Source organism: Solanum stenotomum, chromosome 3, assembly GCF_019186545.1.
Source record: "Solanum stenotomum isolate F172 chromosome 3, ASM1918654v1, whole genome shotgun sequence".
NCBI classification, from domain to species: domain Eukaryota; kingdom Viridiplantae; phylum Streptophyta; class Magnoliopsida; order Solanales; family Solanaceae; genus Solanum; species Solanum stenotomum.
Window position 1 is genome coordinate 39,209,689 of NC_064284.1, and position 22,269 is coordinate 39,231,957.

The window sequence follows — 22,269 nt, forward strand, 5'->3', positions numbered from 1 at the left end:
TGCTTGATCACATGGCTGAGACAAACCAAGAAGTCGAGAGGGACTTCATGTTAACCACACTGGTAACGCAATTTGACGACTTGGCCAACAAAATATCAGAGATTGAAATCATGTGCAAAGGAAAACAAAGATACATACCCCCTCATGAGAGGAGAAGATATGAGAACAATGAGAGTAAACATGTCGAGGATAAGTTGTTAATCATTCTCCAAAAGATCAGTGAGCAAGATAGAGTGCTGGAAGAGATCAAAGAGAATATCGAATTGCTAAATCAGATAATCAGTTCTCACTCTAGATCTATCCAGATAATTGAAACTCTCATGGGTCATGTATTGCCTCGGCGAACCCAGGAAATTATTGGCGAATCGCCGATCAAGTCGACGATCTCGATCTTGTCTGTCGATTGGACCCCCTCATCAATTAATGGTTCTGTAAAAACTCAGCGAGGTAAGTGACCACTCAGCGTGTCGCCGAGTGTTCGGCAATCACAACTAACTTCGCCGAATAGGTGCAATCTGGACGGTTTATTCAAGAGGCAAAGGTTTAAATGTCGAATTCTTTCGTTTTCCCTCATTTTTTCAGCTTCCCAAACTCGCACCTATCTAGTATTTTCGATATTTCCACACTCTATAAGTATTTTAGTTGATCGATTGGTGCTTGGATTAGGATTACATTGCAGCCTAGCTTTTCAGTCCTTATTTTTGATATTTTCGCACTCTATAAGTATTTTAGTTGATCGATTGGTGCTTGGATTAGGATTACATTGTAGCCTAGATTTTCAGTCCTTATTAATCGGCAACTAAGATTAGTTTTCCGAAACCCGAATTTATTTTTAGTGATTTGTACTCTTATGCAAGCAATATTAGGTTGTTGATGTGTGCTGGGCCTTTCCGATAGGATTAGTATGCTTAAATGCTGTTTTTAATTTGAATACCTTTCCCGTAGTGTTTTGATTGTCGAAATCCCGTAGCTTGGTGCATTGAAATAGATTAAAATTCTTGGGGTCGTGCTTGTATGTTATGGGTCTTGTTTGAATTAGAGTTGTGCATGGTTTGATTTTGTTTTCAGGGGTTGCGGGGTTGTTTTCAAGAAGTTGGGTTAAAAATAGGCACGTTGGGTCATTTGGCAAACTGGGTTGAGGTCGCAAACCACTTGGAGGTTCGCCTAATGTCCCCTTCTTGCCTTTAATTTCATGCTTTTTTGATAATTGGTTCTGTAACTTTCAGCGAGAAGCCTGAGGTCACTGAGCACACTCGGCGACTCACTGAAAGTCTTCTTGATCACTTTTTTTTTTCATCCCTGAACCCTATTTGTACTGTAACTTTCGGCAACCGGAACCTTGCTCGCCAAATGTTGTTGGTGATTCACCAAAAGTCCTTTCCCATCACCAATTTGCCACATCTTTTAAGCAAATCCTTTTGGCGAGCCCGACCCAGCTCGCCAAAGTGATTTGGCGACTCGCTGCCGATTCGGCGAGTCTGTCTGCAACTATGTTTCTGTGATTTTAACTGAAAATTTTCTAACTTTTTCCCGATGTTTTTCAGACATGGCTAGATCTAAAGTTGCAGGAAAAAACATGCCACCTCGAGGGAAAGCAAAAAGGATTACACTGAATGAGAATGCAGCTGCATCCAAGGGAAAGGCCACAAAACTCACCACAACTGGTGGGAAAGGCAAGGGTAAAAACAAAGCACCTGCGTCACCAGGGGCAAGCTCCGACATCTATGACACTTTCCTCACCACATCTGAGAGTGAGGGTGAGCATTAGGAGCCTCAAACTGTAGCGTCTGATGATGATGAGCTTGTAGAAGCGTAGGGTGCAGAGTTACGATCTAAAAAGATGCATGATCCTTCTAGGATCAGAACCCCTCAGCCCACCACTTCTTCTCCTCCAGTTCGAGAACATGCTATTGTCTTAGCACCTCCTGTACAGAGTCCTCCGCCCAAATCAATTAACAGATTAAAGACTGAGGGGCTGAGGATGATCCTTGAGGAAAAGCGTCGGTCCACAGATGGGGTTATCGACAGGTACCCAGAGAAAATGGATTGCTTGAAATCTCACAAGTTTTAGATCTTCACCAAACCTCGTGCCCCGTATATTCCAAATTGGGTCCGGGAGCTTTATGCCTCTTATGGAACCTTGATACCACAGAGGATCAAGCAGGAAGCTGCTTTCAAACCAATTTACTACATAGTCGTTAGAGGTAAAAGAGTGAAGTGTGATGCTGATGAAATCAATGTGGTTCTGGAGTGCTCAAATGACATTGACGACGACTGTCAGCACATGATTAGAACAAAGACTTTAGAGAACATGAAGAAGTGGTTGCCCCCATTAATATCAGACGGTGCTCCAAAATGGCTTGATATTAGAGCACCTATTGAGAACAAGGATCTGAACATCGCTACACGATTCTAGTTTGGCTTCATCAGCAGTACCATTATGTCATCCCAGAACGAGTCCATACAATGCCATGCCAAAGAATCTTGTCTGGGTTGCATCATTGATAGGACGAGACTGAATCTGGGGATGAACATAGCACATGAGATGTTCATGAGGGCCAAGAAGCGCCAGACCTCTCTTCCCTTCCCAATTTTGATCACCGAGCTGTGCAGACAGACTTGGGTACCCAGAGATTACAAGAAGGATGTGGAAGTGATTTCCACATCCTATACTGATATTCGGAGGATCGAGATAAAATATTTAAAGGACCAAGCTGAAAAGAAGAAGAAGGCAGTCCCGGTGGATTCTTTCCCGGTTGTAGACACAGACTCATTACCTGCAAAGGCATCTTTGCCTACTCCGGCTCATGGGCCTTCAGGTACCTCTACTGCTACTCCTTCTGATATTCCTAGTTTTTCTGTTGCTACACTACCTCCTAGACCTGTTGCTGCTACTGTCTCCTAGGCTCTGATCACCCAAGCTTCATTACTCCAAATGGGGAAACTTGCCCATTTTGCTGATTGTCGAGCTGCCAGACTCGAGGCCTCCATTTTGGGCATGATTCAGATTGTCCTGGCTGATGCTGTGACACCATTGAGAACTGCCATTGATGCCCTTATGGGCAGGATAGCAGTGTGTGTTCATGGCCAAGAGGCTACCAATGAGGTGATGACTTTAAAAGCCGCTATTGCTAAGCTGAGAAGAGATGTGGACCAGCTGAAGTCCATCGATATGTCTATGGTATTTGGGATGGTGGAGATCCCCGATGAGCCAGGTGATCCCGAGTCTGAGGCGGAGACGGATGAGGAGTTGCTTGAGGTGGCTGAGAAAGCTTCATATGAGGGCCTTACTGAGACTGAAGAGGCCATGGTAGATGCTGTTGTGCAGGCTTCTTTGACAGATACTCCCTTGGCTGCTCCTAGTGGGTCTGATACTTCTATTCCTTCTTAGGTGACCCCGGGCACTGATGCCCGAGACCAGACTGATGCACCAGGCACTGATGCCTAGATAGATGGAGCGACTGCGTAGACATGATCCCCTCTTTACCTCCCTCTCTGTCTTACTTTTATTTTGACTTGTGGATATTATATTCTTGTTTGCATTTGAGGAAAAATGCTTTTATTTATGGTGGGGTGAGGTCCACCTTTTGTGTGACTCTTTCTTGTTTTGTTTATATATTTGGGCTTTAAGCTAAATTCGTGCTATAAATTACTTTTTGTGAAAGGTTTGAGCTTGTGGCTCCTTGCTTTTAATTGTAAATGATTTTTGACCCTTTTAAAAAATTTTGCCACCTCTTGTGGCTCTTGCAAATTTGAGTACCAATTTTGATCAATACCGATGACTCAGATAGTGCTTATAATCAAACATAAATGAATGTGTGGCTTTGACGAGGTCAATTGAAGTTACATAGACAATATTTGAACTCTTTGCATCTCGTTGTGACTAACCAAGTATCAAATTGAGTCTCTTATGATGAACATTGCACACTAGCGAAATTGTAAAATCTTGTTTGCCATTGGTGTCAATGCCTTGTGTAATGAGCTTACCGTGAACCATGTGTGATGACACCTAGAATTTGCCCCGTTGGTTCGGTTGACTAAGTGATGCAATTTCTTGAGATGATCTTAGGTAACTTTAAAGAGTGTGAACCAATTTGACATTATACCTTTTTGTGTCTTACCTTGTGAGTGTGTGAACCTATTTTGATCACCCTTTGAGCCTTGACCATTTCTTGGAAGAAACTTGATAACATTGTAACCTTTCTTTATCCATTACGCATAATCCTCATGATTTGTGTTTAGTTTGAATAGCCAACTTAGGCTAAAAACCTAAGTTGGGGGTGTGGTGAAAAGAGAAGGCAAATCAAGTAAATGCAAAGAAGTCCCTTGTGCCCATGTTTTGAGAAAAATGGAACCCCTCCATATTAAAAAAAAAGAAAGAAAGAAAAGAAAAAGTTGTGAAATAAAGTTGTGGAAATACAAAGAAAATGGAGTTCCCAACGACTCATGAAAGATGAATAAGAGGTGACTTTAGAGCTTTAATGAAAATGATAAAGAGAAGGAAAGAAGGTGTTGTTCACATCACATTTTATGAGGATTTTCAGCCTATAAGCCTAAATGACCATACCATTACACTTAGCCCCTTTACAAGCCTTGGAAAGACCTTTTTGATCTTGAATGAGATGAAGCAAAAGTCGATTGGAAAATAAGGGCAAACCTATGGGTGAAATCATGCATTGCGTTTATATTTGTGGGTGTGAGTCTTGATCTTGATTTCGAAACTTTAAATGATTGAACCATTGAGTGAATATGGAATCTTTCTTTTGTGAGGGCATTTGGATACCTTTGTGGAGCTTGAACTTGCATTTGAAGCAAATATAGTGAGCTTGAGATTCTTTGGTAATGGTGAGTCACAACTTGAATCTTTGAGTGCACAATTGATCATTGCACGAGTAAGTTAAGTCTTTTTGTGTGCATTTATGATTGAGTCTTGTGTAGCACTGTTAGAGACATCTTTTTTGAACTGCTGAACTTGAGTTTTACTTGAGGACAAGCAAAAGTTTAAGTTGGGGGTGTTGATAAGTCCACGATTTGGACTCTTTTAGGGCTTTATTTTGATAGATTTAGTGTCCTCAAATGCATATTTTGTCTCAATAACTGATGAAAATCATTGAGTTTCAGGTATTTGGAGTTTGAGATAAAGCATGGACACTATTGGGCAAAAAGGAATAAGGCAGCTGAAAAGAACGAAGGAAAGACAACCTAAGGATTGCCTAAGCCATTAGGCAAGTCGCCGAATGGCTATAGTCTCGCCTAATGTTCTAGTGTGCCAAGCTCTGAAGGAGATAATCGAGTCGGCGAGATAAAAGAGCAGTCGGCGAGTCGCCGAATGATTCCGCGATGCAGTATTCCATCACCCAATATTACAGAACTTGAATTTGCTGAAGGCCAATGCAGAAAGGCGATGAACCAGACCAAAGGGCGGATCGCCAAATGGACCAACGATCCCGACTAACTGCACCAAGTGATTCTTCGCAGCAGACTTTTTGACAACTATAAATACCTGTTTGAATTTTTAGTTTAGAATTAAGTTTTACAATTCAGAAACCATTTTTTTTGAATTACTCAGTTTTAGAACATAGTTTTTTGAGACAATTTTTCTTAGCTTTGAAGACTTGAAGATTTCCATTTTCTAAGCAATTGGAAGTGGGTATTGAAGATTCTTCATCTTTGACGTGGTAAAGACAATATCTATCATACCCATTTGATAAAAACACTCTTCGGTATCGATTTCTATCTCTTTACTATGTCTAGCTAAAACGCAATTCTTGGGGTGTGATTTTGTGAATATGAGTTTAATTTACTGTTGGGTATTGCTAATTGATTGTTTATTCGCTGTTTAAAGGTGATTTTGTTCGGTAGTTGTGTTTGAATTTAATGGGGTTGTAGTTGCAAATATAATTTTATCTTCGTGTTTTTGACTTGCTCGAGAGAGAGGTTTTAAAACCAAAACTACTGAATCGATAGTCGGTGGTTATTGGGTTATCGTGGGTTCAGCTCGAGAGAGTGAATCCTAAACCCTCTCCCACACATTCAATTTGAGAGAGGGAATCCTAAACCCTCTCTCACACATTCAGCTCGAGAGAGTGAATGGACTAAGGCGAAGGTTGTGCTTCATTGCTGCTTATCGGTGTTCGAGAGAAACCAATTTGATTCGGGGTAAATTGTTCAAGAGAAAATTTACCCCCACAAAAGTCTAGCCTAGTTACCAATTTGCAGCGAGTTACTATCAATAGCATTTACCCGGTTGTGTATTTTAGTCCATATTCCTATCACATCCCAAGAATCCCGTCTCTATATTTGCACTTTCGTTTTTAGTTGTAATTTTAATTTATAATTGATTACAAATCCCTTTGATAATTGACACTTGTGTCACCCTTTAATTTTATATGCTTATTTCTATAAATGTCTTTAGCTAAAATTGACTTGAACGAAGTTCTTACTTTTCTATTAATTCTCAAACACAAACCGCTCCCTTGGGACTCGACCCCAACTCACTAGTTGGGTTATATTACTATTGAATGACCGCGGATGCTTAGTATTGGATGAACCACCCGAATACGTCAAGTCAACGTCGACACACCAATCCGTAGAAGTCTAGTCCACATTTTGCTCTTGTACGGGCAGACCGGTAACCTAGACTCTGATACCAATTTGTCACAATCCAAACCATCGGGACGTGCATGCACCTACATACTACCACGTAAGTAGGAGAACCCTCATAACCCAACAGCTTAAAACATGCGGAAAATTAAATAAACGGTAATAACATACTAACAGAATTCTTTATTTAAAACCTTTAAAACAATTTCGAGTTGAGACTTGTAAAGTAATTAACACTCCCAAAGATCTAGTCTAAACAGGTACAAGAGCAACTAAGAGTACAACTGGACATGATAATTAAAAGACACAGCTCCCACCATGTGGAAGGAAGAATAGAAGCTGCTGGAGATTTTCTTCATCTTCACCTAATTTAACCTCAACGATCATGCAACCAGACTATGTCAAAAGACATAGCAAAAGTAGTATCGGTACAAACACATGTACTGGTAGGCATCATCGGTCAACCTGATGCCCACCACATAATATAAGAAACCAACTAGTAAGATCATGAAATAAACCACTCGCTTCTCCACCTTCACCCTCTCTTGAAATACCTCCAATATACACTAGTACTCCGACTACTAACATCCTTCTCAATCAACCTACCTACCAGGTACTTCATCATAACCTACTCATTCTGACACATTAGCAATTCCACAATTACACCCACAAACATTCCAACTAACCACTCACTTCGTACCCTTACTCCCTCGTCACATTACTCAACCATGATCACATAGCACACTACATCAAACTTCCTTACCACTAAACCCAATCTTTTTCTCCAAGATGAAGTCCACCTACGCATATTTCATCACATACACTACCTCTACTTTCCTCCATTATGACACAGGAACAACCCTTACTATCCATTTCTCGCCCCTTGAACACTTTACCCTTCCACTATACCCTACAAGTTCGCTAAACACACAGAACAATCAGATATACACCGTCATAACCTTTACCACTAAGTACAACATATATAACTCAACACCACCATACAATCACATGCACATATCAAACATATACAATATCATCAACAAGTACGAACATCATGAACAACTTCATTTTCTCAAAATACACGATTATGACAAGTCATTGGTCCTCTTATGGAACCCAGACCCAAAACAATTAGCATACCGGAACGTGGTACCCGATCCAATGATTATGCTGGAACATGGCAACATATCCCATAATTATGCCAAAACGTGGCAACCGATCCAAGTTAGTTATGCCGAAACGTGGCAATCGATCCAAGTTAGTTATGTCGGAACGTAGCAACCGATCCATTCAACACACCACAATCACAATCACAAGTACATTTTCAAGATCTTACATTTAAGTCATGATTTAATGATAGCCATCATTCATTTATCTCCATACAACATGTGTGATCAATAATGAAACATTCATATACACACATGTATCATAATGAAGCAAGAATAAACGTACATCACACAAACATAGAATCACAACCATCACCTACAATGGATTATTCATCAGTACACATAATGCAACCCTAATTCGACCATACTCAACCTAATTTATCTTCTAAGGCTTCTTTCTAGGGTTTTGAATCAATAATAATTCGGTGCACGAAGGCCTACGCATAAATCCTACAATCGATTCACATATATTATGCAGTAAGCACAACTTTAAACAACTCAATCCATAAAACTTAGCCTACTTAGGCGCCAAGCAGCTGCACAAAGTTTTTGACTTCGATTCCGGGTTCCCGGGCTTCGTGACGGTGAATTTGGCCAAGAATCGCAAGATATCGGCATCTTCACATTAGAAATATTCTTCTCCTTCCTTCCCAAGATTAGAGCATCTTTTCTGAGGGTTTTAGGGTGTTTTACGACCTATTTAGGTATTTTAGAAATATGGAGAAAATATGATTTCTCGTAATTTATGTTCTGCCTCGCCTATTCCGCTCTAGCGCCAACTTACCCTGCTCTTGCGGGACAATGTCCCAGAATTTCCCAAATTTTTGTTTCTCCTAAATAACGACGGTTCAGGTCGTTACAAGTTTCTTTAAATCTCTATGAACAAGAATTATGATTTTCATTAGATTCATAATTGTCTGGAGGAATTTGAGTTGAAAATAATGGAATTCTTGGAGAAAGACTTACCTTGAAGAAGAATCTTGAAAAAGATTGAAAAAATCTTGAATGTAGTCTTCTACTTTGATTTTTCCTTATGTTTTTCCCTAGGGTTTGAGAGAGAGGAAAATGATGGATTGAAAGATGAAAATCTGATTGTTTTGAGCCTTTATTAGTCAAGAAATTTATTTAGGGTTTTCTTAGAGGTAAAAAGACAAAAATGACGCTTTTTAATGTTTTTTCGTTGGTTAATTCGTAACAACACTGTATCAGGTTACTAAAATAGTCATAAATTTTTACTCATAAATTGGATTGATACGAAATTGGTGGCGTTGTAAAGAGGATTCCAAGACCTTTCATTTGATATCTTATGGGTCTCCTAACTTATCCTGTGCTAAAAGTTATGGTCATTTGAAATTGACCCAAAACTTAAAAGAACTAAGGAATGACTTGAATGAATTCTCTTTATTTCTTTTATTGGAACTCAAGGTGCTATATCTATTGACCTGACCTTAATACTTAAGAAATTTTAAATTCCTCGGTAAAATCTTACTCACAACGAAACATGGTTTGAGTCTTAGGTCAAAAAAAATTTCTGGGGTGTTACAACATCTCCCTCTTTGGATCATTTGTCCTCGAATGATGGCTGGATTGGGTATGGAACGAGGTTATTCTTATCATCTCTACCATACCAACTAATATTTGCCTGTATTACTATTCAGAACAAACTAAGGGCTCTCATTTAGCTATTTCGCATAGCAAGACCTCATCCTCTTCTTCCTCCTCATTTATAACCTTAGACAGAATTATCACACCATCATTATCGCGATAGGATTATTAACCTTCTCTTTCTAACAATACTTCATTACTAAAAGGACCTCTAAAAAGATATTTCCCATACTCTTTGGAACTCATTACTATCTTATTTTCAAACACTTGACTTGATTTCTCATCTCGTCATCTCCCCCTTAGGTCTAAAGCTGACACTTGAAAGCTATTAACCTATTCCATTATCTCTAACTGGTCTACATCCTCTTTTACTCTAACACTTGCGAGAAGCTTATCTCATGACTACCGAACTCTCTATAAGCAGGTACTAAGAACTCTTTCTAAGGTGTTTCTGTTAACCACTTCTATTTAAATACCCTCTCGGTACACCTCTTAATGCTCTTTTTTACTCTTGTGACTTAGCTACACTTCACTGCCCTGATCTAAAGGTTAGGGTCTCTCACTTGTACCACTCATATTTATTGCAGCTAATCATCTCAATTCCTCACCTACTCTTTGTCAAGTCTTCTAGATCAATTCTCAAGACTAACATCATCACCCTCATGTTTCCATCATTTTGATCAAGATACTCATTTTTAATTCAAGCTTAATGTTTATTACTAAACCCAAATATCAATATGATTGCTTCCTTACTATACTAACTTACAACTACTGGATACAAATTCAGAAACACTCGTCCACTAGGACCTGACGACAAGTAGTCAATCCTTACCTCTTAGCCTCTACACCCACAATTTGCCATTATATTCCACTTCATAACTTAAATACTATTTACTCACTTACTGCACATTATCTCTCAAATAAGTCTATCATCCTCTGAGTACTACGGGGCTCCCCCCTTCAAAGTTCATAAACCTAGCTTTGGTCTATCAGCTCATGAATATTTTTCTTTCTGATTCCACACATACATTTCATCTGCTCTAACACGATGACACATCGACTTCAACTCTATTGTGGTTAACAATATACTCTATCTCATCATGACTAATAACTATTCCTCTTATCATGAACTCTTCTACAACCTTAATATTCCTTGCTTGACTCATAAAAGAACTCATCACTTATAGCTGACTAGGTGCACGAGTGTAATAACATAATCTGACCTATCACTATCTCTTTCCTTTAGATTACTTAACCTCTACATACTTTTCTCTTGACTTAAGGGCACTCCTTACTACTACTGCTCATAATATCGTAGTTCATACTATCTTTCAGGGTGAATATATTCCCAAGCTATAAATATACCACTCTCTTAAAGGTCTCAACTCAATAAGGTTTAGGGAAGAATGTATAACTCGCTTTTAGCTCAAACACACGATTCATATGAACATGAGTGCATTCCTCTAAAACTCAACACTTAACTCACTCATGGGCTTCTCTCAAGTCATCTGGAGTCTCATGAATTCCTCAAGAATCTTTCTAAGAGCAACTCATTGATAAAGGACGTACTTTACTTTTCAACCACCTCTAGTATGAGGGGGTAATCGAATGGATATGAGAACACATGAGTTAGAATACGTATCTATGACAAAGCTCTATTGCACAATTAAGACTATGAAAGAAGGGAAACTTTTCTTAAATGTCGGTAGTCCCTTGTTTATAGAAGTGGTGGGGCCCTCACAACCATAAATAAGATCCTATTTGACCTGACTTCATAGACACCCTGTGACACTTGAACTTTGTGCTCTGATACAAAGTTTGTCATGACCTGAGCCTACACCCTGGACGTGGCTGACAGTCGAGAACCATTACTGCTCCCCAAGCAAACCCTCATCCTTGCTGACTACAAGCGGAAGACTGACTCAAGCATACAAAAGCTTAAAAACTGAATAAAATTCATGAAACTCAAATACAAAGCTTTAACTCAAATGATTTATTCTGAATATAAATAAAATATTCAATTAGCAAACAATAGACAACTCAAGTCTTTAAAACATTTAATAAGATAAATGAAACCGACTTCTCAAACTCTATTGTCTATTTATGAAGCCTCTACTATTGCAGAAGAATATCGGGACAAGACCCACGACATCTCAAAACAACTAACTATATGGTAAAGTTAAAGTTAAAGTTAAAGTTAAAGTCCTTCGAAATATAAAAAGGCTCACCAAAGCTGACTGGAATATCCCATGACCTAAACGAAACACTTGTTGACGATCCTGAATACCTGTATCTGCATCATGAAATGATGCAGGCCAAATGGCTCAGTACATGGAATGTACAGAATTCTGAAGCATTAACATAGGCTTGAACTTGATAAAAAGGAAACATACTTACCTCTTCTCAACTTACTCAACTCAACTCAAATATTAGATACTCAATTCAACTCAAAGGTACTCAACTCAAGATACTAAACTCAAGCTACTGAACTCAAGGATAAAGCAACAAGAAAAGATGCAATATATGGAAAACTTTTTAAAACAATAGAAAGAAACTCAATGTATTAAATAATGCAATATTAACTCAGTTTGTATGCATGGATACAAGATAAAAACTGCTTGTATATGAAAATACAGAGTAAACTTTATGTATATAAGAATACAAATATCTCTGTGGGAGTTTCTCTAACTGACAACCATCACTATGAGCTATGTAATGATACAACGTCTTGCCGCACGCTGTCAGGGCCGTCCTATACTTTGCCGGGGTAAAGAACCTACTCACTAAGTGGATCCACTAGTCTATGCTCAAAAGCACTAAGGAATCATCTAAAGAGTATCACCCTTTCTACCCACGTTGGCTACATAGTTTATGGGGGCTGTGAGTTGTCTGAACTCTCCCCCATATAGGTGCTCAATACTACTCCCAAAATATAACTTGCTCATATGTTTAAAAACATAACTCTTTCTATGTTTTGACATTATTACTCAAAAAATCTTTCTCTTAAAAGAGATGGTACTCAAACTGCTCAAAACTCTTTTGGAAATCTCAGTTTCCTCTCATCTTAAATATAAAAACATTTACTCTTGGGAATACTTAGTTCCCATATATCATTTTAAAGAAAATGAACTCAGCTCTACTCTTCCTCAACTCAGTGCTCAAGTCTTTAAAACAAGTTTTAGAACAATTTGTAAAAAGACTTCTTAAAATAGGGTTCATGCCGAATTATGGACGTGAACGACTTAATTCAAGGTTTTCAATAACCATGCATAGAACTCAACTACTCCAGAATTCAAGGAGTCAATGATACTGCTCATCTCAAGAATGCTCGACTCTGAGGGTTCATGCGGAGTTATGGGCATGAACTACTCAACTCAAGAACTCAATGATACCTCTCATCTCAAGACTGCTCGACTCATAGGGTTCATGCGGAATTATGAGCATGAACTACTAAATTCAAGGACCTTCATGGGTAACATGTAGTAGCCCCATGATTAGGAATATAATCCCAAAATGATTAAGAACTCAATACTCAAGACTTAGAAAATGAAGATACTACTCCTCTCAAAGATACTCAACTGATGGAGTTCATGTGGAATTTATGGGAATGAACGACTTGACTCAAGGGTCTAAATAACAATATGGAACTCATGTATACGACTCTTCTCATTCTCATACTTACTTCCTCAAAACTAAGTTTAAAACTCAAGTGTTGGCTTTGAAAAACTTCTTAAGATTTATAACTCAAAATAGGGTTCATGCTGAATTATAGACATGAACAAATTAACTCATTGATATCAATAAAAATATAGAAACTCAATAATTAGGAATAGAATTTTTAAAAGAACCATGAACTAAAGAACGCAAATCAACTTATCTCAAGAATACTCAAATCTAGGGTAGAATCCTAGATTTCTCTTTTATTGATTTGAAAGTAGATGTAGGGCGTGAGGACGAACTAGTCCAACACTATGATAACCTTACATACCTGATAGAACAAGGTTCTTGAAGAAGAACTTGATTAGAAGCCTTGAAACCCTAGCTTGAAGATAAACGATCAAGAAAACCTTTCTTGAGATTCTTGAATTAGTTTCTTGAACTTCATTAGTGATTCATAATTGTATGGAGGAATTTGAGTTGAAAATAATAGAATTCTTGGAGAAAGACTTACCTTGAAGAAGAATCTTGAAAAAGATTGAAAGAATCTTGAATGTAGTCTTCTACTTTGATTTTTCCTTAGGTTTTACCCTAGGGTTTGAGTGAGAAGAGAATGATGGATTAAAAGATGAATATCTGATTGTTTTAAGCCTTTTATTAGTCAAGAAATTCGTTTAGGGTTTTCTTGGAGGTAAACAGACAAAAATGACGCTTTTTAATGTTTTCCCGTTGGCAAATTTGTAACAACATTGTATCAGGTTACTAAAATAGTCATAACTTTTTACTCAGAAATTGGATTGACACGAAATTGGTGGCGTTGGAAAGTGAATTCCCAGACCTTTCATGTGATATCGTATTGGTCTCCTAACTCATCCTGTGCTAAAAGTTATGGTCATTTGAAGTTGATCCAAAACTTGAAACAACAAAGGATTGACTTGAATGAATTCTCTTTAATTGTTTTTTGGAACTCAAGGTGCTATATCTAGACCTTAATACTTAAGAAATTTTAAATTCCTTGATAAAATCTTACTCACAACGAAACATGGTTCGAGTCTTAGCTCAAAAAAACTTTCTGGGGTGTTACAAAAAATGACGTAGTATGAGGATAAAATAATTAGGATAAAACTCAACTACCCCTAAACTTAAGTACTTGACCACCACAAACGACCACGATCGACAGATCGTGGGCAGGACGACAGTCCGTCCTGCACGACCTTCGTTCGTGGTCAGAGACATGGGTTTGGGGGGTGTGGACCACTAGCCCTCGACCACGGACCATGGTCCCACCAATGGTCCGTTGGTCCAAAACTTTTTGAACCCCTTTTTGGGTGCCATCCATGGACCACACCTACGGTTCATGGTCCCATCCACGGGCCGTGGGTGGCCTCTGTTTGTTGGCTCCTACAGCTTCTGAAAAATGTTGTCTTACCCTCTTTTAGATCCGGTGTCTTACAGTTGTAGTACTTGTATTCTATTAGAAGTCATGCTTATATTTTAATTTATTTCCTAGAGAGTTTGTATTCTACTACACATTTGTGTAGCATCTCTATATATTGAGGAATAACTCCTCCGTGAAAAACAATCGAGTTTTATCGTATTCATAAAACCCTTACATGGTATCAGAGCCTAGCAAAGACTCACGTCTCACAATGACATTTTCGTCAATTATCGATATCAACTCGCAATCCCCTTCCCAGAATTTTCAACATACACACCCAATGTTAATAAGTCGCATCTTCTTAAATTGGATCGTAATAACTATATTGAATGGAAATCACAAATTCTCACAATTCTAAGGGTCACAAAGTCGAATGATATGTGGGTGGTATGCACAAGTGCCCTCCAAAGGTAAAATCCCAAATAGCTCTTTTGAAGCAACCTCAATCGATGCGGTTATCAATTCAACGTACAATTTATGGATCAAACAAGACCAACTTTTATTGAGTTGGATTCTCTCTGTTAACATCTCCACTCTATTTAAATGAGGCGAAACATCGTGGTGACTCAAAAAATAAAAAATAATTCAACTTTAAAAGAATTTTAAGAAAAAAATAATTTTAAAGGAGTCTCCACCTAATTTTAGAAAAAAATTAGGAAACCAATTAAATAATTAACTTTAAAAAATGTCTACGAAACTAATAGATTCTAGGTAAGGGGTACAAGTTATTCCGAAGGGAAGGAGTTAGGCATTCTTCGAAATCCACAACTGTGGGTCCCGACTGAATTTATTTTTTCAAATTGAGGTGGGGATAAAAAAAATATACGAGTATAACAAACATGAGATATACACAAGTAATAAAATGAAACAATAATATAAGAAACAGCCTATGGTTTGCCTAACATCGATAATATACACAATAATGAATAAAAAATACAATTCGAACTCCGTTCGATTAACTTCAATGGGAAGCGACTCTGAGGTACCTGTAAAGACAATTAGTAAAAATATTAGTAATAAATAAATATGAATAAAAATAAATAAAATAAATAATAATTTAAAATAAAACTCCATCTTATATACATGGGAGCCTCGAAAATCGACGGAGAAATTTTTTCGTTGGCCAATTTTAATAACGAAAGAGTAGCAAAAAAAAACTATTTTAAAGAAAAGATTGAAGGCCAAAGCAACCAATACATATCAAGCAGATCATAGAGGACTGTTTGATAACTAAAATAATAATAGCATAATAGGTAAATAAAACTACTAGAAAAAAGTAATTGAAAACTAAACTATAACAGTCACCAAAAAGTAGTGAGAAAAATAATTTGTCAAAGTGTAGAGACTATATAATATTAAAATAGGCACCAAACAAGAATTTAAGTAAGAATACAAACACAAAGTCACTAAAATATAAAATTGTTCAAAATAATAAAGAGACAAGACAATAGTATAATATATATATATTTTTTAAAATGCCAAAGACATAACAAGATGAGCCCAAATCAAGATTATACCAAATATGTAGTAATACTAATTATTTAATGTTTCCTATCAAAGCAATAACCAAGACAAAATAATAGAAACTTAAATACAAAATAAATAATCATCAATGGCAGTCATAAAAAATGAGTAAATTTTAGGTTCAACAAACATAAAAATCATATTTATATGTTATAGCTATAATTTGTATAATTGCGCTCCATAGAAACTTTTATGTTTGTTATGGCTATTAATCTGTATATTTCAGTATACATATACATAAAAAACTGTAGTTGTATATTTCAGTATACAAACTAAAACATAGTAATTGTATATAAACAAAATTACTACATATATACAACACATGTATATCGAATGAGTCTATTTAAATATTTCGGTATACAAATGTGTCTATTTGTATATTTCGGTTTACAAATGGGTCTTGAAATTAATTTTTATACAACACATATATATACCAAATGGGTATATTTGTATATTTCGGTATACAAATGGGTCCTGCAATTAATTTTTATACAACACATGTATACCAAATGAGTCTATTTGTATATTTCGGTATACAAAAGGTATGCCAAAAAATATGAAATGTTTGCTGCGAATTATAAATAAAAGAAAGTATGACTATAACATTTAATTTGAATTAATAGTTGTTATTTCATACAATTTTCCCTAAAATCTATCTATGAACAACTTAATAATTTGTAAACTAAAAGAATATTATATACAAAATAGAAACGAATAGATGACAAGATCATCATAAAAATATAAACTAATTATAAACAATATGAAAATCAACCCAACAGAAAACAATGAATTAAAGAACGAACTAATGAACTATACTTACCTGAGAAGCAATTGGATCTATTGTTTGCCAGAGTTGGAGTACTCGAATGAATTTTGATTGTGAGAGAGGCGATGACAGGAATGGTCTGGTTTGTGGTCCTTCACCGGAGAAAGCATTGAACAACAACGAGGAATAGCTTTGGCTTGCCGGAATACCTGCAAAACAAACAAAAATCGGAAGAGGGGAAGGGGGAAGATTTGGACTTGTTGCTGGGGACGAGAAAGGGGAAAATAGGGGGTATGGTTGGTGATCGGAAAAATGGAGGAGTGGGTATGGTCAGAGAAAATGGAGGTAGTGAGAGTGATGGAAATGGGCGGCGGTTCGGGTTTGGTTTCGCTGGAAATGGCATTGTTGTTGTGGTGGTCAGAGAGCTGTGGTAGGTCGGGTTGTTTCTGAAGGTTTTTTCTTTGGTGGATGGAAGCTTGTTTGCCGGAGAACAAAAAATAAAAAGGTGTTTTGGGTGGTGGACTCGACGGATTCCTGCGGAACTCCGGTGACTTGCCGGAAAAATGAGGAATAGTAAAAGAGAATGTCTTTTTTAAAAAATTTAAAAATTACCCCTTAAATCTTATCCACCATCACTAACGAGTTAATAAATTTGATGGTCACTCAACTATCAATTCTTTTCACAGAAAGTCACTCAACTTTCATTTCAACTCAAAAGTCACTCAACTATGACTTCTTTGCACAGAAAGTCATTCAACCTATTTAATTATTTTTTTCATTAAAATTTATTGATATGAAATTTTAATTTTTAACCAAAATTCCAAATATATATTCTTCATTTAAACCATTTAATGACCCGCCCCATTTAACCCGACCCACTATAAATATAATATTAAACCTTTTATTTTACCATTAATTCCCAAAATCATTCTCCCTTATCTCCCCCATTCTTTCCCTCTACTTCTTCTTCTCTTTTCTTTTCTTTTTTTTTTAATTTCTCAATTTCAACTTCTTCTTCACATATTAATTATTGAATTGAGAAAGTAATGAATTTCCTTGAATTAATCATTGTCTTCTTATTGAATGAAAAGTCTTACTTTTGAAAGGAGAAAAATATGACAGTTGGTGATGTATTTCTCTCTTGAGCTTTGAATGCTCTCATTGATAGGGTTTGATATACTTCAATTTATCAACCTCTCTGTTTTTTTTTAAGTTTCCATAACCTCTCTGTTCTCCCTAAACATCAAATAATTGTCTTCCCAACTCCAAAAATAATAAAAATACAACAATATTGATATATTATTGATGTGTGAAGAAGAGGTTGAAATTGAGAAATTAAAAAAGAAAAGAAAAGAGAAGAAGAACGTAGAGGGAAAGAATGGGGGAGACAAGGGAGAATGATTCAGGGAATTAATGGTAAAATAAAAAGTTAAATATTATATTTTTAGCGAGGCGGGTCATTAATTGGTTTAAATGGATATATATTTGGTTATTATAATTTCATGTCAGCAAATTTTAATGAAAAAATAATTAAATAGGTTGAGTGACTTTCTGTGCAAAGAAATCATAGTTGAGTGATTTTTGAGTTGAAAATGAAAATTGAGTGACTTTCTGTGAAAAGAATTGGTAGTTCAGTGACCATCAAAGTTATTAACTTCACCACTAACTTAATGACCATGAAATAACTTTAATAGAAAATCGAAAATCACCTATAGTACAATACTATTATCTTAAAACCATGGGCCAAAACCACTAGTTAATAAAATACATGTGTATGAAATCTTATCAATATTTAAATGAATTTCTAGACTGTGCAAAGTATCAAAATGAATATTAACAAATGTAACAAATAAAATGACTATTAAAAAAATGTAATGAACGTAACCAGTGGCCTATAAAAAAGGTAATTTAACAAAAATAACGATTTAATTTGTCACGATCCGAGCCTACACCCTGGATGTGGCCTGCACTCGAAAACTATTGATGGTCCTCAAGCGAACCCTTATCCTGGCTGACTACAAGCGAAAGACTAACTCAAGCATACCTAAGCATCAAATTCAAAGAAACGTTTAAAAACAGTTTACTGAATCTCAAAACTTTGCTAAATATATTAAGTATGAAACATAAGTTTTAAATAGAATATTTGAATCTGTAAGACTCTCCAAAAATATCTATCTATGAAGCCTCTACTATACAAAGATGAGTGTTGGAACAAGACCCACGACTCCTCAAAGAGATACTACTAACAACTCATAAAATTGGAGTCCTCTAAAAGGAAGGAGGTCTCACTCATAAGAAGACGAACGGATGAAATGATATCAACAGACTCTTGTTGAGGATCCTAAGAACCTGTATCTGCATCATTAAAAGATGCAGGTCGAATGACATCAGTACATTGAATGTACGAGTATGTAATATAGCTGAATAACAAATAACTGAAAGAAAGGACTGGAATAGATAACAATGTACTCAAGCTGAATGTAAAGAAATAAATGAGTTAAATCATTTAAAGCTTTACAAAATACTTTCTCATCTCTGAACTCAACATAATAAGTGATATATAAAAATACACTTTAACTCTATTAGGAGATTCTCTAACCGACAACCATCACTATGAGCTACGTGATGATACAACGTCTCGTCCAAGCTGCTAGAACTGTCCTATACCTTGCCGGGGTATAAAACACCTCAACTAAGTGGATCCTCTAAGCTATTCTTAAAAAATAATAAGGAATCATCTAAAAAGTATGACCCTTTACTCATGTTGGCATACATGGTTTAAGAGGACTTTGAGTTGTCTGAACTCGTCCCCATATCGGTGCTCAATAATACTCTCAATAATATATACTCATGCTTATATGTTTAAAAACATAAATCTTTCTCTGGTTTGAGATAATTTCTCGAACTACCCTCTTAAAAGAGGTAACTGCTCTTGAAATATATTTTGAACTCATAACTCATTCAGAAATCTCAGTTTCTCTTTCATCAATGTAAAATTGATACCTCTGGGAATACATAGTCCCCTTATACTCTTACTCAATTAATACTTGAAAACTCTTTGTCAAAAACATATCAAAATCATATTTTAATATGATCATTGATGTCTTGGAAAGTCATACTGCATAAACATTGATGGTATATCTAGGAACCATACTGCTCATACATTGATGACATACTCAGTTGTCATACTAATCATGTTTTAGAATCTCTTTTCTCAAAACCCATCTTTAATTTCTCAAAATTCAGTTTAAGAGCTCAAGTGTTGGCTTTAAAAAGCTTTTTCAAAATTTATAACTCAAAATAGGGTTCATGCTGAAATATAAACATAAATAAATCAACTCAAGGATCTCAATAATAATATAGAAACTCAATAATTAGGAATAGATTTAAAAAAAAAAAACATGAACTCAAGAACTCAAGAACTCAAAATCAACTTATCTCAAGAATACTCAAATCTAGAGAAAGAATTCTAGATTACTCTTTTAATGATTTGAAAGTAGATGTAGGGCGTGAGGATGAATTAGTCCAACACTATGATAACCTTACATACCTTGAAGAACAAGGTTCTTGAAGAATCTTGAAAAAGAACTTGATTAGAAGCCTTGAAACCCTAGCTTGAAGGAGAACAATCAAAGAAACTTTTCTTGAGATTCTTGAATTAGTTTCTTGAAATCTCTATGACCAAACATTATGATTTTCATTAGTGATTCATAATTGTATGGAGGAATTTGAGTTGGAAAGAATTAAATTCTTGGAGAAGGACTTACCTTGAGGAAGAATCTTGAAAAAGATTGAAGAAATCTTGAATGGAGTCTTCTACTTTGATTTTTCCTTAGGGTTTTGCCCTGGGGTTTGAGAGAGAAAAGAATGATGGATTAAGAGATGAAAATCTGATTATTTTGAGCCTTTTATTAGTCAAGAAATTCGTTTAGAGTTTTCTTAGAGGTAAAAAGACAAAAGCAATCCTTTTTAATGTTTTTCCGTCGGCTAATTTGTCACTGCACTATATTAATAACTAAAACGATCATAACTTTTTACTCAGAAATTGGATTGACGCGAAATTAGTGGCGTTGGAAAGTAGATTCAAATACCTTTAATTTGATAGATTATGGGCCACATAACTTCTTATATTCTAGGAGATATGGTCATTTGAAGTTGACCCAAGTAGAATCTTACATCAAAACTTAATCGATAAGGAAACTTTCAACTCTACTTTGTGCTAGGAGTTTCTAGTGACCTTAATTGATATCCAAAATCATTCCCACATTAAAGAATTTACCTTTACATATATGAGAAGTTTATGAATCACCCGATATGACCCCACAAGTAAATGAAAAATGGTTCGAATCTTAACGTATAAATTTTCGAGGTGTTACATAATCAAAATGAGCAAATATTTGAATGTAGTCAACCAACTGTGACAAAAAATAATGTAATTAAAATTAACTATAAAAATCCTGAAATTTTGACAAATAAGGATAAATATCGATAAACTTATTTAAAATTATAAAAAATGTATTTTGAACTATTGAATAAATAAAACTTAAAAGTTACGAATTTTAAAAATGTTAGGCCAAAATTGGGTGTCAACACTCTCAACCCTCAGCGAAGGAATTTTTGCCCAAGTAGTCGGTTATATGACATCTCAGATTGTTTGGCAACCTCTAAAGACAAAATTTGCATCGCGATCCATGGCTAGAACAATGCAATTAAGGCTGCATTTACAAACCATGAAGAAATGCAACTTATCTATGGTAGAATACCTTAAAAAATGAAGAGTTGTGCTGATAATCTCGCAGTTGTGGCATACCCGGTCACTGATGATGATCTTGTCTTATATATTCTTGAAGGACTTGGACAAGAATATGATGTCGTGATTATCTCGATTACTGCTAAGGCGGAATCAATATCATTGGATGATCTTCATGGCTTGCTTTTAAGTCATGAGTATTGTTTGGAACAGATGACAAGTTTGGAACAAGGACTAGGCCAATCCAACTTGTCTTCTAAGCAATCCAACAACACTAAGAATGATAATTCATTTAAGAAGCCTGCTAATTTCAATAACAATCAGTCTTATGGTAGCAAATCTGGACGAGGACGAGGTCAGGGTCGCAATTCTTGTCATCATTTTAAATTTTAGAATTCATCAGAAATTAAAAAAAAAATTAAACTTATTAAAGTAGTTACTAAAAGTAACCACCCCTCTTATTTTGAGTTCCAATAATTAAGACATTCATTAACCCATTTATCCATTTAAGTCCCTTCATTCTCTCACTGAATATTCTTTCTTTTTTCATAAAATATTTTTTACTTTGTATCGTGATTTCTCCTACGTGATATATTTACATTTCAATTATCTATTTTAGTTTGTAAGAATTTCTCTAATCAGTACTTCTTTATTTTATAGCATGATGGAATGGTAAACTTTAAGACTCTGAATCTTTTGATTTTGTGTTGAATATGTCTTTGATAAACTAAATATAAAGTTAATATGTTTTGTTTATGTT

General features: G+C 35.9%; 1 non-coding gene across 1 annotated transcript; it reads left to right on the forward strand.

The window, feature by feature from the left end:
• The first annotated feature begins 21,569 nt into the window (after positions 1–21,569).
• Positions 21,570–21,708, forward strand: LOC125861043 (small nucleolar RNA Z247). The gene has a single exon (XR_007445914.1). It is a non-coding gene; the product is annotated as a small nucleolar RNA Z247 (small nucleolar RNA).
• The last annotated feature ends 561 nt before the right edge of the window (positions 21,709–22,269 follow it).